At 42.6% G+C, this 18,058-nt stretch overlaps 1 protein-coding gene across 1 annotated transcript in view; it reads right to left on the reverse strand.

The window, feature by feature from the left end:
• PRKCH (protein kinase C eta) overlaps window positions 1–18,058 on the reverse strand; it is a 656,855-nt gene that overhangs the window by 475,140 nt on the left and 163,657 nt on the right. The gene's annotated exons all lie outside the window — the stretch shown is intronic.

The raw sequence follows: 18,058 nt of genomic DNA on the forward strand, positions 1-18,058 counted from the left end.
AAGAAACAACCATTTCATGCTTGGTGTCTCTGGAATCACTATTTAAAATCCTAACTTATGGTGAAGTTGGATTTTAAATTGAAATTTTGAAAATGCCACTTTTGTAAAGTTGCCATTTTCTTGCCTTAATCATTTAGTGCCTGTAGCCTGATTCTGATCACATGACTGGGTGTAGCTGACAGTTAAGTTTTATGTCTTCCTCTTAGACAGTCGCACAAAATAGGGAGATTAGGTGTGCCAGGTGGTCCATCACTGGCAGAACGGGAGGGAGGAGCTGGGAACAGTCCCACTTACACCTGAATAGACTGTGTCCTGCCTCCACACAAAGGGCTGCATACCTCCCATAGTTAGTTTGGAGCCAGGACAGGGAAGGCAGGATGCCTGAGGACTTCAAAGGGAGATTTCTAGAAGCTCCTTCCCACAAAGCCACAACTGGGTATAAATAATGGACCCCAGACAGCAACTCACCAGTATGCTTCAGGACCTGTGGGTCTTCTGCCAGGAAGAAGGACTGCAGTGCTGCTACAAGGACTGCCACTCTGGCGGACCGTTGCTTTAAAGGAAGTGCTGCACTGCTGCCCGCTGCTTTCTTGCCTGGGAAAGAAGACCTAGAACTGCAACTTCATGTTGAACCCAGGACCCCAGAGTGACTCAAAAGGCTAGTCTGCTGGTCTCCTTATCTGAGCCTCAGGAACATAAAAGGCTCCCCAACCAGCTCCTCCTGGAGATAGCTGCAGCAAGTTACTGACCCACAAGTGGTGCCTCTCAGGTTCTGGACCCTTGGTGTGGTTCTTGAAATCAAGTTTTTGGGCTCTTCATGACCACAAATGGGCCCGTTCACACCAGGACTATGCCTTTTGCACCAAAATCTAGTGTGAGCCACCACCAAGTGATCTTTTCACACAGCAGCATCGCCAGCGTGCAGGGTACTGCCAACGCGAAGTACCAGCCCACCCATCCGTGATGCCTGGCCTGCTGTTCACCCCATGCTGACCACCACCTGTGATGCTCTTGTTGTTTCTTATGACCCACTGCAACATAAATAGTACTCTTTGCACAAAACGTGGGAATGTAAAACTTTAACAGGACTATACTGGGACTATATCTGACCCGGGCTCCATTGCAGTTGGCCTGAACCTTTGACTTTAGCTCAGTCCAGCACGGTCAGACAGCTGCGGTTAGTGCTTTGTGCTTTAAGATGCTATTTTTCACTTTATTCCTCACAAACTTTTGTCCTGCTAATTGGATTTTTGTCTTTTTGTCTTGTTTTTATTTATTAAATTAGGCTGTATTTGTATAACCAGGTGAAGGATCTTTTTGTGGGGTGTTTTCACTGTTTTAAGTGTTGCAAAAATACTTTACATCCTGCCTCTAAGTTAAGCCTGACTGCTCTGTGCGAAGCTACCTGGAGGTTGTGCACAGGTTAATTTGGGGTTTTCTTGTACCTTAACCATGAAAAGGATTGTGGTTGCTGCTTGACCAGAGTTCACACTCCAGTCAACAAATAACCCAATTTCTTACAGTCTGGCAAAGTAATTTACTACCTCACTGCTAGAAGTAGTCACCACCTGCCTCCTCAACACAGACCAATTAATGATTTTATGGAATTTAAATTTACACATTGATAAACCTGTACGATAAGGAAGCTCAACATTTTATCTACCCAGTTACAGATCTAAATCCATCGTTCTTAAGCACTGGTGACTCACATGAAGCAGGTCACACCCTCAACTTAATTTCTGGCAACCTTCAACTTTTGGACCTTGACAGGACCATGCCACTAACCTGGACAGATCATACATTAATTCTATTCTAAATCTGTGATGCTCACACTGCATGCAATACTGGTGCTAGGTCATAAAGACTAACAAGAGCATGGACAAAAGTCAAAATAAAAGAGTTCTTCCCTATATGCCACTTCCTTGGCTTGAAATGGCTTCAGTACAGAAACAATTTGTGACAAATCTACCAACAACATCTGCTTCATCCTAGATGATTGAGGGACACTGGTTTTGATATTGCTTCAGATAGAGGTTGCTTTTGATACTATTTTCCATACCATACTTCTGGATTGGTTGGCTGACCCGGGTGTAACAGAGCAGCCATTAAATGGTTCGCATCTTTATTTATCTGAGACTACACAAACAGTCTGCCTATGTAATTTTAGATTTCCTGCTAAATCCATAATTGCTGGTGTGCCACAGGTGTGGGTCTTAGCCCAACCCTGTTAAACCTACATGTGCCCTCCTAGCGACGTAATGATACTTTTAGCCAAAATTGTTTTACATACACTGATGTTATCCAATTAATGCTATGACTAGATGGAGACCCTTATTTTTCTTTCAACTAATTTTCCACTTGTCTTGTAGATGTCAATGAGTGGATGAAATGGAACTCTCTCACCTGGAACTGAGATAAAACTGAAGTTGATATCTTTGGTAACCCATCCCTATGGGTGGTGGTCATGAGAACTGGGCCCACCTCCCATTCCCTTGCAGTAGGCCACAAATCTAGGAATCACCTTTGGTCTAATCAAACTTTCTAATCACACATACAGATGCTTATCTTCGATATGTATGCATCTCCAGTGTGTTATTTGGAAGATTCTCCCCTTTCTTACTGCATCTTCTAGAATTACTGTGGTCTGGATCATGATACCTTCTAAGCTGGATTACTGTAATTCTCTATTTGTTGGTCTTTCAAAGAACCAGACTCACAAAGTTCAGGTAGTTCAAAATGTGGCTGCATGGTTGGTCCTTGGATTGCATTGTAAATCAGCAATCTCCACCCATCTTCACCTGCTTAATTGGCTCCTGATGGCTCCCAATGGCTAAAAAGAGTTTTGTTAAGGCATTTTGACTATGCCACAAAGCCCTTTATGACTACTCCTGAGCTTTAGAAAGCATCTAAAAGCACACCTGTTTGCATAGGTGGGTACAATATCCTCAGGTAATGGTAGGATTCTGTGCTTTTATAGAGCAGGGATGCCCATGCGTTGAGTAGCTGTTTGTGCTCTATAAGACCATAACATAACCTATCTTGAGAAGGGACAACTATATGTCATCTATTTTGGTCCGTTACTTGCTCTTTGGACTCTGCGGTCCACAGCTCAAAGTATAACAAATCTCAAAAATAAACAAATTCAGAACAGGAGTAAGATCCATAGCAGTGATTACCTCAAGGGCATGGAATGTCGTGCCTGTCTATCTGATATTCCAAAACAACATTCTATGTTTTTTCAAACAGCTGAAGACTTGACTATTTGATCTAATTCCCCAGTATCTGGCTATCCTCCCCATCCACCTGCTTCTCTTTTATTGAGTGGGTATATAAAAGTGCCTGGATACCTGTTGCTGGGGATTATGTTGTGTTATAGAACTGTCACATTCATTCATGCATAACATTTATTGCTGTGTATTATCTGCATTGTGCTAGTTTACTGAGCTAACTATAACTTTCACTCTAGGCATGCACTGCTATGACCACACATATTAATTCACTGATGACATCATTAATGGCATCATTAATAACATATCTGAGAACACCATAGTCATATACAGCATATAGTTATTAAGTGTACATGTGTGTGTCCATTTTAGGAAACTATTGTACGCCCTGGAAGCAATTTTGATGGCCCATATTGAAAGTTTTATAGTGCAGGATTAAAAATTCCAAAAGTTTAGTTTGCAAATATGATAAGGTTGGGCAGTAATGACAAGAAGAAGTCATACGGCTGCGACGTAGTGGGGAATGTAATGTATATCTCCTGTTCACACAATAGAGGCCTTGAACATTAGTGTTCGAATAAAGCAACTGACAAGGACAAGCTTAAGATGAATTAAATCACACAGTGAAACTTGACTCAAGGTGAAGTAACATGTAGGCTGATAAGGCACGAAAAGTCTAGGTTGGCGACAGTCATCAATTTTCAATCTCATCCTAGGGAGACCTTAATAAAGTGACTTATGTTTACCCTTAAACATTTTTTACTTAGATTTAGGTCTACTAATGTCAGAACCTTAAGTTTGACCTTACAGAACTATGAGAACAGTAAATGTTTACAGGGGATGGATGTCCTGTTTTTGAGTAGTATCCTTGGCACTCATCATGGACTGGCTGCTTTGTCAACACTAGATGGGGGAAACTGAGTGTGAAACAAGCAGTGCTTAATTTGAGCTGGTGGTTGCCAGTGGGGGCCACCATCACCTATTTTTGAGCACTGGCACTTATTGTTCCTGATCGGATATTTCCAGAGAACAAAAGAAGGAAAACGCACTGCTGCGTTCTCAATAAATAGGCCTAAACACCTTCAAGATGGACAGAAATAGGTTTAATGGCTTAGAACCTGGAACAACACCAAATAGGTGCTGCCAATACCTCAGCCACCCTCCAACTGTAGTTTTTACCTTCCCTCAGCATTCTGCCTAGAACCCCATGACATGTTTGCCATTATGACATCACGGCACAAGCACATGACCAATAAATCATAACACACACACACACAATGAGAAAAAGGAAGAAGAGAAAGATGGAAAAGCGCCACAAAGGGAGAAAGCAGAGACTTGTAGGAGTGAGCTAATGGAGGAGGATGTGTCTAGCTGTGGCTTAAAGAGGCCCGGGGTATATTCAGACCAGTTATGCAATTCAGCATGCCAATGTTTAATTGCACTGGTCGTGGGCTTCTGAGTAAGGCTTCGTACACACTTGCGTACACATTGCAGGATAAAATACAGTGTTAGATGTCATATTTGCATTATACATAGCACAAGCAATTTCACATATTTTTCCATAGTTTTGTGTAATTACGTGAAAGAAAATTTCACACATCCCTAATTTAGAGATATGGCACGACTATTGCCCAAAGTCAGTCAATATTTCCATCACCAAAGCAAATATTAACGGCAAAATGCTATAATCCAATCTATGTAGATGAGCTGGCAACTAAATACAAAAAACATGGATGTGACAGCCAGGAGTAAGAGGCGGATGCCTTTCTGGATAAAACTGTAGACTAACACAGATCTCAGAATGAAACCTGATGTGATACATTTACCCTTTCAGGTTAATGTTTATTAGTGTTGAAGACCCCTGCTGCAGAGGCTTCACATATCTGAGTTCCCAGGTAGGCCCATTAGCTTCTGGGGTTGCTGCTGGGTGAAAGTGACGTAATCTCTCAACACATTTACTTTATGCTACATAGTCTATTGCTGAGCTTGCAACTAAAACAGAAGTGTAAAATCTCTGGGATACGTACTTGTTAAAGGGATATTTAAATATATTGATATAATGCATCCAAGGTAAGACTGGCTGTAGGAAGTTGGCTCTGTATGCACTATTTCAAAGTAAGGAATAGTATGCACAGAGTCCAAGGGTTCCACTTAGAGGTAAGATAGTGGCAAAAAGAGATAATACTAATGCTCTATTTTGTGGTAGTGTGGTCGAGCAGTAGGCTTATCAAAGGAGTAGTGTTAAGCATTTGTTGTACATACACACAGGCAATAAATGAGGAACACACACTCAGAGACAAATCCAGCCAATAGGTTTTGTTATAGAAAAATATCTTTTCTTAGTTTATTTTAAGAACCACAGGTTCAAATTCTACATGTAATATCTCATTTGAAAGGTATTGCAGGTAAGTACTTTAGGAACTTTGAATCATTACATTAGCATGTATACTTTTTACATAAAACACAATAAGCTGTTTTAAAAGTGGACACAGTGCAATTTTCACAGTTCCTGGGGGAGGTAAGTTTTTGTTAGTTTTGTCAGGTAAGTAAATCACTTACAAGTCTCAGGTTTGGGTCCAAGGTAGCCCACCTTTGGGGGTTCAGAGCAACCCCAAAGTTACCACACCAGCAGCTCAGGGCCGGTCAGGTGCAGAGGTCAAAGAGGTGCCCAAAACGCATAGGCTTCAATGGAGAGAAGGGGGTGCCCCGGTTCCGGTCTGCCAGCAGGTAAGTACCCGCGTCTTCGGAGGGCAGACCAGGGGGGTTTTGTAGGGCACCGGGGGACACAAGTCCACACAGAAAGTACACCCTCAGCAGCGCGGGGGCGGCCGGGTGCAGTGTGCAAACAAGCGTCGGGTTCTCTGTAGATTTCAATGAGAGATCAAGGGATCTCTTCAGCGATGCAGGCAGGCAAGGGGGGGGCTCCTCGGGGTAGCCACCACCTAGGCAAGGGAGAGGGCCTCCTGGGGGTCACTCCTGCACAGGAGTTCCGTTCCTTTAGGTGCTGGGGGCTGCGGGTGCAGGGTCTTTTCCAGCCGTCGGGAAATGGAGTTCAGGCAGTCGCGGTCAGGGGGAGCCTCGGGATTCCCTCTGCAGGCGTCGCTGTGGGGGCTCAGGGGGGACAGCTTAGGTTACTCACGGTCTCGGAGTCGCCGGAGGGTCCTCCCTGAGGTGTTGGTTCTCCACCAGTCGAGTCGGGGTCGCCGGGTGCAGTGTTGCAAGTCTCACGCTTCTTGCGGGAGTTGCAGGGGTCTTTAAGTCTGCTCCTTGAAACAAAGTCGCAGTTCTTTAGGAGCAGGGCCGCTGTCCTCGGGAGTTCCTTGTTTTGCTTGAAGCAGGGCAGTCCTCTGAGGATTCAGAGGTCACTGGTCCTTTGGAAAGCGTCGCTGGAGCAGGGTTCTTTGGAAGGCAGGAGACAGGCCGGTAGGACTGGGGCCAAAGCAGTTGGTGTCTTCTGGTCTTCCTCTGCAGGGGTTTTTCAGCTCGGCAGTCTTCTTCTTCTTGTAGTTTCAGGAATCTAAATTCTTAGGTTCAGGGGAGCCCTTAAATACTAAATTTAAGGGCGTGTTTAGGTCTGGGGGGTTAGTAGCCAATGGCTACTAGCCCTGAGGGTGGGTACACCCTCTTTGTGCCTCCTCCCAAGGGGAGGGGGTCACATTCCTATCCCTATTGGGGGAATCCTCCTTCTACAAGATGGAGGATTTCTAAAAGTCAGAGTCACCTCAGCTCAGGACACCTTAGGGGCTGTCCTGACTGGCCAGTGACTCCTTGTTATTCTCATTATCTCCTCCTGGACTTGCCGCCAAAAGTGGGGGCTGTGTCCAGGGGGCGGGCATCTCCACTAGCTGGAGTGCCCTGGGGCATTGTAACACGAAGCTTGAGCCTTTGAAGCTCACTGCTAGGTGTTACAGTTCCTGCAGGGGGGAGGTGTGAAGCACCTCCACCCAGAGCAGGCTTTGTTTCTGTCCTCAGAGAGCACAAAGGCTCTCACCGCATGAGGTCAGACACTCGTCTCTCAGCAGCAGGCCGGCACAGACCAGTAAGTCCTGCACAGAACAATTGGGTAAAATACAGGGGGTATCTCTAAGATGCCCTCTGTGTGCATTTTTTAATAAATCCAACACTGGCATCAGTGTGGGTTTATTATTCTGAGAAGTTTGATACTAAACTTCCCAGTATTCAGTGTAGCCATTATGGAGCTGTGGAGTTCGTTTTTGACAGACTCCCAGCCCATATACTCTTATGGCTACCCTGCACTTACAATGTCTAAGGTTTTGCTTAGACACTGTAGGGGCATAGTGCTCATGCACATATGCCCCCTCACCTGTGGTATATTGCACCCTGCCTTAGGGCTGTAAGGCCTACTAGAGGGGTGACTTACCTATGCCACAGGCAGTGGGAGGTTGGCATGGCACCCTGAGGGGAGTGCCATGTCGACTTAGTCATTTTCTCCCCATCAGCACACACAAGCTGGCAAGCAGTGTGTCTGTGCTGAGTGAGGGGTCCCTAGGGTGGCATAAGACATGCTGCAGCCCTTAGAGACCTTCCCTGGCATCAGGGCCCTTGGTACCAGGGGTACCAGTTACAAGGGACTTACCTAGGTGCCAGGGTTGTGCCAATTGTGGAAACAATGGTACATTTTAGGTGAAAGAACACTGGTGCTGGGGCCTGGTTAGCAGGGTCCCAGCACACTTCTCAGTCAAGTCAGCATCAGTATCAGGCAAAAAGTGGGGGTTAACTGCAACAGGGAGCCATTTCTTTACACTGGGCAATCAGGCAGCTTCCAAAGGGCTGGTTTGAAAGATCAGTGTATGGGCTGTTTCATTTTCACATTGTGGGCCGGTTTTATGGTCTGGTGGACTGGTTTTAACTGTTGATTTCTCCGATATTACCACAAACATTGCCAGCTCCAAGCAAAAAGGCATACAGACTCCCATACATTGCAGGCCCCTTATTTAGCTTGTCTGCCCCAGTTTGCAAATGTTGGCCACTTTTTTTAGCTTTCTGGTTTGCAAATTGGGAATGCATTTAAAATGGTGCCCAGGCCTTTATTTTGTTCCAGTCTGACTTGAATGCATCCCTGCTCACCTTCCACAGACTTGTTGTTAACGTCTTTCTGATGTGCTTGCTGTATACGGATGTGTCTTCCTTAAGAGTCAAATGGAAAATACATTTTATGCTTCAACGTAAGTTGAATGCCAAACTCCCAATGGATTTTAGTTGAACTGCATGCACCAAGAAACAGTTAGCTTGAATGGTAAAGAGAGCTTACTGGCAGGAAAGCATAATTCCTTCAGTTACTAGGCATTCCAGGGTTTCCTCAGCTGAAGTGGGGGGCTTGCCCCTCTTCCTATATATGTTGTGTGTTGATGACTTAAGTCTTGGAAAATAGCTAACTATCAGACCTGAGGTGTCACACCTAAAAACGAGGAGGAAAGGTAGACAAGTATGTCAATCAAACTACTGCACAGTCCTGAATGAAACGAGATAACTTGCTGTCACACACTGCAAATGAATATAGGTGACGTAGAGGCGCTCCCCTGGAGAATGTGATGAGGGGCCCCTGAACCTTCCATAGATCACAGAAACTCATTGATCTTGGGCTGGATGGTGGCCCCCAGAAGAGCTGGGGCCCTTTGAAAGGCTGGGGCTCCTCTGCGCCGCAGGGCCACCAGTACATCCCTGGTCTGTTACAGTATTGAATCGTAAGACTGTGGGTGGCCCAATAAGTGACAACTCATTTAAAATGATAGTTTTTATGTTTTAAATATTTGTGAATTAAATAAAATATTCAATCATTTGTGCATTTGTTGGCTGAATTCTTGTTTCTGTATTTTTGTGTACTGTTTTTCAGTTCAAGCCATTAAAGTTTGATTAAGCTTGGATCTCTGGCTTCCAGCAATGACCCGTCAGGGGGTCCCCCAAATCCAATAATGGTTCAGTAGGACCCCCCGGATTCCACTGGGGACCTCAGAGGTCAAACGATTAAGAACCACTGAGGTAACCAGTAAATAAAACAGTCAGACTACATCAATAAGTGAAACTAGATTTATTTTCTCAGTGTACATTTACTCAAGCAGTCAGTGACATGAACAGTGTAAGCTGACATCAGATGCTCAATAAACACAAACAAAAAAAATCTCATAAAATAAGCAATGAAAAAGGTGAAAAATTAATCAATGCTGAGAGCAATGAATGAATTGTAGAACTTGGGTGAAACAGCTGTTTATGATCGGTGTGGGACAATGGCTGCAGCTCTTCACACCAGAAACGACAACTCAAACCTAACGTTTATTTCCTGACAATCTGTATGTAGAGAAATATTTCTAGTACATTGTTACCTTCTCGTGAATTGTCCAGGATGAACTATAAAGGTCCACAAGATCTTCGAACACAGAAAACGATTTAGTTATGTTCCACAATAAGGAGCTAAATTAGACCTTAGTTCTCCCATTACTAAGTGTGTTTTGCCAGGTCAGCAAATATTTCCCCATGAAAGTCGCTGGATTCCATATTAGCGGAGCTGATCTGGAGTGAAAACCTTTGGCAGAAAATTCACCAATGCGCATTACAGTTGGTTGAGTTTCTGCCATGGAAAAAGGTTATGGAAAAGTATTTTCAAAAGGGAGTACACTGTCATTGCCCAGATAGCTGGTCAACATAATATGTATGCTAATTACACAATTTTCACATTCCCATGAAAGTTTGCGACCATTTTCATGGGTCATTTGTCTTGAAGGTATCACCACCAAACATGGGATTCAATTTATAACCCTGGATTGAGAGTCTGCGCCAACTTCATACTGGCAAAGTTGACAATGGACCTATTGTAAGAGCTTGCTTGGTAGTGTCAAGTCCACTATCTAGAGTGCTCTTATTAGGTCAGTTATATCATCAGAAATGCAGATAAAAATATTTTTTGTTTCATGATAGAATCTCCATATCTTCTCTAAATCTGGTTGTAAGTTTCAAGTAGTAAAACCAAAAAGATTTGGGTAGCAGAAGTCTTTATATTGCTTTTATACAAAGGTGACACAAGCAGAATGTTCCACTGAAGCTAAGATCCTTTCTCTCGATATCTTGGAAAAGAATTCGCCATTTAGAAAGGTGGCACTGTCATGTTTTAACCTTCAAGAAATTGAATTTTTGATATACCTGTAAAATTAATTTCATCCTCATCCATCCACATGGATTGCATTTCATTGAAGTTGTCCCCACAACATTCCCACTAGAAGACAGAGCTGTTGAAGTTATCATTCATAAAGTCTGCTGATGTGCTGCCAATAAAAAGGGCTTTTAACCCGAATAAAAAGCTTGAGCTGTGTCAGGCTGTAGCAGTACTAGAAATTTACCTCCAGGTAAATATTGTGCCTCTTCTCTTAAGGTTGTCGCAAAAACCACACCTTAAAATGTCCCTGATACTTATAAGTTACTCCACTGGCTACACAATGTAATCATGACTATTTGAAGCAGAAATTATAGAGCTTATTAGAAACCAGACCAGTCAACTCACGTCTGTGAAAGCTTCTGATCTGCAAACTGCCCTCATCTCTTGCACAATCTTGCTTCTTACTTCACTGAGCACAAAAGCATTCAATGCATGACTAAACTGATTTAATAACCCCTTTTTTATCTTCACATACACTGTCTCCTTTATTAGAAACCAGACCAGTCAACTCATGTCTGTGAAAGCTTCTGATCTGCAAACTGCCCTCATCTCTTGCACAATCTTGCTTCTTACTTCACTGAGCACAAAAGCATTCAATGCTTGACTAAACTGATTTAACAACCCCTTTTTTATCTTCACAAACACTGTCTCCCTTTAGGTCCTCCTGCGCGCCTCCTTGGATTCCAATCTTTCCTCCAGAATACATTGTGAAGCACAGTGAATTTGTCAGAGGTCAGATCCACATACAGTAAATGGAGTAATGTTGTCTGTTGCTCCCGTACCTGGACAAAGCCAGTTTCAGCCGGTCAGCTTGCAACAGACACTGAACATTGCATCTGCTGTCATGAGGAGAGCAATCCAGATCGGAAGCAGAAGAGAAGGTGTGTGTCTGCTAACAACTCCGAAGGAACCAGTCTTCAAAATGTGCTAGTGGAAAAATCATCCCCAAGATCCAGGGCTTGGCTTTTGTGCCACTCATGCTTGTGAGAACACCTCCCTGGAACTTACATTTAAGCTGTTGCAGAACAAGGTACATATTCAGAACATCATAAAATGCTTTTATGTTACTAAGTATACGCAGTGGGAGCTGCTGCATATGTCAAGAGGGGTTTGGGGACGACAACGGGAAACAGCATTAAAAAAATTAAAAAGAAAACACTTACCGTTTGTCTCCCACCGCCCCCAGCCACCTCGCTCCTCTTGTGGTGTCCCAGCACACCAGCACAGGCTCCCCAGGAATCCTGACACTACTCACATGCTAAACATAGCATCTAAGCAGGGTCAGGATTGGTCTGAGCAGCTTGGAGTGGCGCTCAGACACAACCCTGAGGTCTGTGCTGTTTCTCCAGGCCAGCTGTGTATACAGCCGCGTTGGAGACACCTAAGTGTGCATCTGTGTTCGGCTGGCCTCAGAGGGCCGGCCAAACACACATGCGCACTTAGTGGACTCTCCCATCCTCCCCCCTCCCACCTCCCAAGGCCCAGCCCGCCCTCCCTGTACACTCTGCTGGCTGAGCCAGGAGGTGACAAATGATGAAAAATAAAACATTATTTTTCATCTGCTGGCTAAGCGGGGGTGGAGGAGGGGAAATGCCCCTCCGCCACTGCAGAGGAGCTGCCCCTGCGTATACTTCCTTAACAGTCTGGTGTCTATTAAAAACACAATGCAGCTTGTACATTTTAGTTCCTCTGCATTATACCCAGGTATTCTACCCCACACCTCACTCCAACAGCAAGCCTTGTCTCTTTGACTCCAATACAAATGGAAGTAAAATCCTAGCAAGGTGGTGCATAATAATTGAGTGAGTTTCGGAGTATTATCTGGTTCTTGTATTGTTAGCAAGGACAAGATCAATAATTGTCATAAGGTTTGTTTAGCTGCCCTTGTATGACACAAGTGTTGTAGAACTGGTCTGACATTATTGTTTTGTTCTCATTACAAACAGGTACCATAACGATTATTAAAAACCTGACATGTCATTCACACATTGAAATCACTAATTAACCTATTGTGTGTTCCATAAGTAAATGCTAATGAAAACAGAAACAAGTTCTTCCTGGAAACATAAATTAAATACTGCATAACAACTGGAAAAATTCAAGAAGTCACCCAGGGAAGCTACTAAAACTTTTGCGTTGGTTAGGCTAGCAGAAAGGTGTTACAACAGGTAGAAAGTACAGACAACGCAAATTAGCTAGATGTTGTTAGCCCAGTGTAGTATAATGCTGATTACAAACTGCAGTTTTTTATGAGTCATGCAGATACTTCCAAAAGTAGACAAATTAAAAAGTATTAAGTCAATGCTGCTTTACATTAGTTAAGCTCACCTCCAATTTTCAGTGATTAGCAAGCTCAGCAATGCTACAAAATGTTCCAGCATCAGCAGGAAATATGTTATACTCATTTTGAAAAGTAAAATTTGTCATGATTTGGGGTCAAGCTTGTTCATTTGGCTGCTCTGTGTTTTATATGTCTGGCCTAGCTGTCTCACCAACCTCATAAAAGGTAATTAAACAAAAATTATCAATATAAATATATGCACACAGGGCCTTTGGGCCAGCCATCTTCATCCATTGGTCTGTTCAGCTGTCATTCACATTTTGCTTCCACCTACAACGCCTATAGCATGGGTCAGGTAACTTCAGCCATTGTCGCTTTTGCACTCAGAGGGCCCAATTCACTGTTATATCCTTGATCTTTTGAAACCCAATGTTTGTGCAAGGCCTACCAGACCAATAGCGGATCACTGTTACAGCTACATTCTTTTATGACCCCACTCTGTCTGAGAAAGTGTGCTCCACCAAGTTGTGCTGCCATAGAAGCACCTTAAACTTAAATTTTAACTTGTGTAGGGCATGTGTAGCAGCAGTACTGCTGATAATCTTTCATTCTTCCCCCAAACTGCTTCTGTCAGTCCCTCCGACAGACACTGAACATTGTAGATTCATGTGGTAAAAGAAAGACACGTTCTCCAAGTTCTGAACTGGTATCCTTTAATCAACCTGCTAAGAATTACCTTCTCCCTTACCAGTCTAACACCAACTGGCACCAGGGATTTAATTCCTAACATTCTTTGCTGACCTTGGAATGCGAGTGCTCCTTACAACAATAAAGAACCTTAATGTGAAGGTTCCAAGTATGACACATCTTCCTCCCTCACATTTCAAAACAAACACATTCAATATTTGAGTACAATGAATAACTCCCCAAACTGGGATGCAAATTTAAAAGATGAAAACATAAATACAAGCAGAACAATGAACTCTGAACATAAGAAAGCAAGGGGAAAAAATGCAAAAGTAAAAATAGACCCTATGAAGAAAAGGGAAAACTTAGATACTCTATATTAAATATGTTATAGTACTTTTGAGAAGAAAAACGATCTGGTTCAAGCTAGTTCTCTTATGGAATCTTCACAATGTCCTCTTATGTAAACTTTCAGATATGAAGGTGGCTTTTTTCTCTCATTTTCCTGTCTTCCCTTCTACCACTACCGTCTCCAGATATACTCTCATCTGCCCCATCAGGATGAAAATTTGGCAAGTTATTTATAGGTTCACCTACATCATCCCCAGTCAACATGAATCCACTACGCCCTTCTTCATTGTCATTCAAATCCATTCTAGATTCACCGCATGTGCCTTCTCTTTGATGCAATGCTACTCTGCATTTATTCCATTTGGTTCCATTGGTCAACACTACATACAAATCACTTACTTGTTTGACTTTAAATGGACCATGGAATTTAAACCATCCACTTCCCATACGTCCATCCTTTACTTTTACCCAATCACAAATTTGTATGCTCTCAGTGAAGTCTTCCATGTATTGCCTTCATTTGTCAAATCATCTGTCAACCAACTTGGAACTAGTTTTGTTCTAGCTTTGCGCCCCCTCAAAATCTCGAAAGGTGTTTTTTCAATATTCCTTAGCCTAGTGGTACGATGGGCACAAACAGCTTCCTGGACTGCTACATTTATATCCTTACTCCACATTACAGCAAATTGAATAGTTCCTTTGATCATGTGATTCATTTGTTCCACAACGCCATTGGCTTAAGGGTTAGATAGTGCTGTTTGGTTATGGTTTATGCCATGCGCTATCAAAAAATCTCTAATTTCAGCAGAGGTTAATTGAGTACCGTTATCTGTAATAATGGCATGAGGACACCTTCCCTTCTAAAAATGTCTTGCAAAATTGTAATGGTGCTCCTTGTAGACACCTCTCTCATAAACATGGCCTCCATCCATTTAGAATACACATCCCCCAAGACCAAGGCAAACCTTAAATTGTATCCAACTCCTTGCAAAGGCCCGATAAAGTACATACAAACCATGTGCCATGCCTCCCCTGGATCTTCAATGTGTCCCATCTCAGACTTTGTTCCAAGTTTTAACCTTTTTTCACTTTCCTTACACTCTATGCACTTTTCCACCCACTGAGCAGTATGCATGTCAATCCCAGGCCACCAAACATTACTTTTCACTGTCCTTTGAGCCAATGTTTGGCCCAAGTGTCCTTTATGTGCCAATTGTATAACTTTTTCTTCTTAGGTTCTCTGGCAGCACAAATCTGTCCCCTCTCATCACACCCCCATCAATGATCGTCAATTCGTCCAATATTTTTACATATGATCTTACGGACAAAGCAACTGTACTCTCTCTCATTCCACTCTCAACAATCATCCTACTCACTTTTCAATAAAACTGTATCCTCTGCCATTTCTTGAACCCACTCTGTTTTTGTAAAAACTCCTAAGCCATGCTGTACTATGTCCTCCAGCCTGTCACTGACCCTTCCTTTTCTTTGTTTAAAACTGCCTCCTTATCAACAACCTTCCAATCCGGCGAAAGTTGTGAAAGGGCATCAGCTTGGACATTGCGCCACCCTGGAATGTGTTCGAAATGATACAAGAAATCCTGTAAGTGAGCCGCCAACTTCGCCAAGCTTGCGCATCCCTTACCAGCTCCTCCTGCAGATAAAACTTTGATCAATGGCTTGTGATCTGTTCTCAGTTTGAAATTTATATCCCACAAAAATGTTCTGCTGACCACGCATCCGCCAATGCTTCTCGCTCAATAACTGAGTAATTACTTTCAGTTTCAGTCAGTGAGCGCGAGGCAAAGGCCACCGTCCTTTCAGTACTTTTGTGAAGTTGAGATAACACAGCACCCACACCAGATGCACTAGCATATACAGTGAAAATAGAAGGAAATGTGATATTAAATGGTACTAACATTTTTGCAGCACACACTTCTTGTTTAGGTTATCAAAACATGCTTGTTGAACCTCAAACCATTCAAAAACACATCCTTTACGCAACAAAATGTTCAACTCTTCTGTCTTGACTGCAAAGTTCTCAACAAATTCTGAATAGTACTCTATACACCCCATAAAAGACCTTAGTTCATCTTTGTACTTTGAACATGAAGACAATTTTATGGGTCCAAAGGATCTTTTTTTGGTTTGACTCCTTCACCAGAGAGTGTGTGGCCCAAGTACTCAATCTCTTTGCTTAAGAAGACACACTTCTCTTTGCGAAATGTAAGACCAACATCTACAAGTTTCCTAAGTACCTTCCTCAGAATCTGATTGTGTTCTCACAGGTGGTGCATATACAAAAATGTTGTCTTGAAAGAAGAGCATGCTGGTAAAACTCTTGAAAATTTGTGACATCATGCACTGGAAAACACTCGCCACGGAAGAGAGTCCAAACGCCATTCTAATAAAACGGAATGTGCAGTCCATGGTAATAAAGCTGTTACAACTGGAACTTTGATGCAAACGGATCTGATGGTAAGCACTCTTCAGGTCCAATTTCGAAAAGTACTTGCCACCCTTGAGCAACAGGATAAGCTCATTGATGTTTGTTAGGAGAAAAATGTGTGTTATTATGTTCTGATTGACACTGCGAAGATCCATACAAAATCTAAGTGGACCATTAGATTTCTTTGTTATGACCACTGGTGATACCCAATTAGAAACTTCCATGGGTTCAATCACCCCCTCTCTTATCATTCCTCTCTAACTACTATAGGAACTTTCCTTACTTTGTATTTCACTGAAACTGTCCCTGGCTTCATCCGAATCATGTGCACATACCCTTTTAACTTACCAATCTCCTCTCGAAACACCTCTTTCACTGCCTCGAAAGTTTCATTTACATCCCTGTCTTCCACTATCAATATTTGTTCTGAGCCCCTTGGATTTACAACTAAATTAAGATCATACTGATGCATCCATCCCATGATTGGTGGCCCACTTTCAGCTCCATAAATTTTGCCTTGTATCTCTCTCATTTTAAATCGGATAGAAGTTGTGAAAAAACCTAAAATATCAATCTCCTCTCCTTGATATCCACCCGGGCAAAAAGTCCTTCACTCTCAAGACTATCTGTGGCCACTTCTCGTAAAACACATCCTTGGAAATGATGGTGTACTTTGAACCTGTATCAACCATTAGTTCTATATCTTTGTTACCAATGCTGAACGAAGCTCTTGGCCTAGTTCTTCTTTTATTATTGTCTTTTTTATCTTCTAAGCTCAAAATGTGATCAAAACAAGGTTCAATTCCTTCCTCACACGCCACAGCAACCTTTGACCTTGACCATTCTCTACACCTGGACACGAAGTGCCCCTTGCGTCCACACCTCCTGCATTCTTTAGTTATAGCAAAACATGCTGTGGATTCATTATTATGTACATAACTCCCACATCTGTACACTTCTTACTATAGGACTTAATGTTTGGACTTTTCTGTGTTTTCTGTATATTCTTCTCTACAGCCCTTACACTGCTACCAACACTTTCAATTCCTCCTACTACTTCACCCTCCGGTTCTTTTTCTACTATTCAATGCCAGTATGTTTTCCCATTTACCTCATGCAAAATTCAGATTCTTCCACAATTTTAGCCATATCAGTTGCATCCTTTAAACTGTGATTTTTCGCATCCCACAATCTTCCCTGAATGTTTCTACTCTTGCATTGAACAATAAATTGGTCTCTTATAATTTCCTCACACATCCCACCAAAGTGGCAATTGACAGACATCTCTCTCAATCTCATCACAAATTCATCAATAGATTCACCCACTCACTGTGGTTGAGTATAAAACTTGTATGTCGACATCAATACATTAGTCTCCTTTGCAAATATATTGCTTAAACTCACCTTGGCTTCCCTGTAAACATCAGTGATTTGAGCTCCATTATCCGTAGCCAGAGGCATGAATTTAAACATTCTTTGGGCCTCTGAACCTAAACAATTCAACAAAATTGCTTTTTTTGTTGCAGAGCTAGTATCCTTAGTATCCAAGCTAACAGATAGTTATCAAATATGTAACCCCTCCCACTGGATTACATGCACCCCTTGTTGAGGCATAAGGAGTGGTGGTGCTGTAATGGATAGCTCTTCCATCTTGTATTTAAAATTGCTCTAAAATTGCCCAAAACTCATAACTTTATAAAGTTATTGTGTACCACACTTAAAATTTGTTTTTATGAGGTGTGGGTATCACCGCAATTGAAACTTACACCTTGTTTCTTCCTTCACCATTCATTCCTAAACACTGAATGGTGTGCGCATTACTGCGCAACTATCTGAAACTGAAACCACGTTTCGAGTACGTTTAAGATTTCTTTGTTGGTGTGCGCATCACCGCA

This window comes from Pleurodeles waltl, chromosome 9, assembly GCF_031143425.1.
Source record: "Pleurodeles waltl isolate 20211129_DDA chromosome 9, aPleWal1.hap1.20221129, whole genome shotgun sequence".
NCBI lineage: Eukaryota > Metazoa > Chordata > Amphibia > Caudata > Salamandridae > Pleurodeles > Pleurodeles waltl.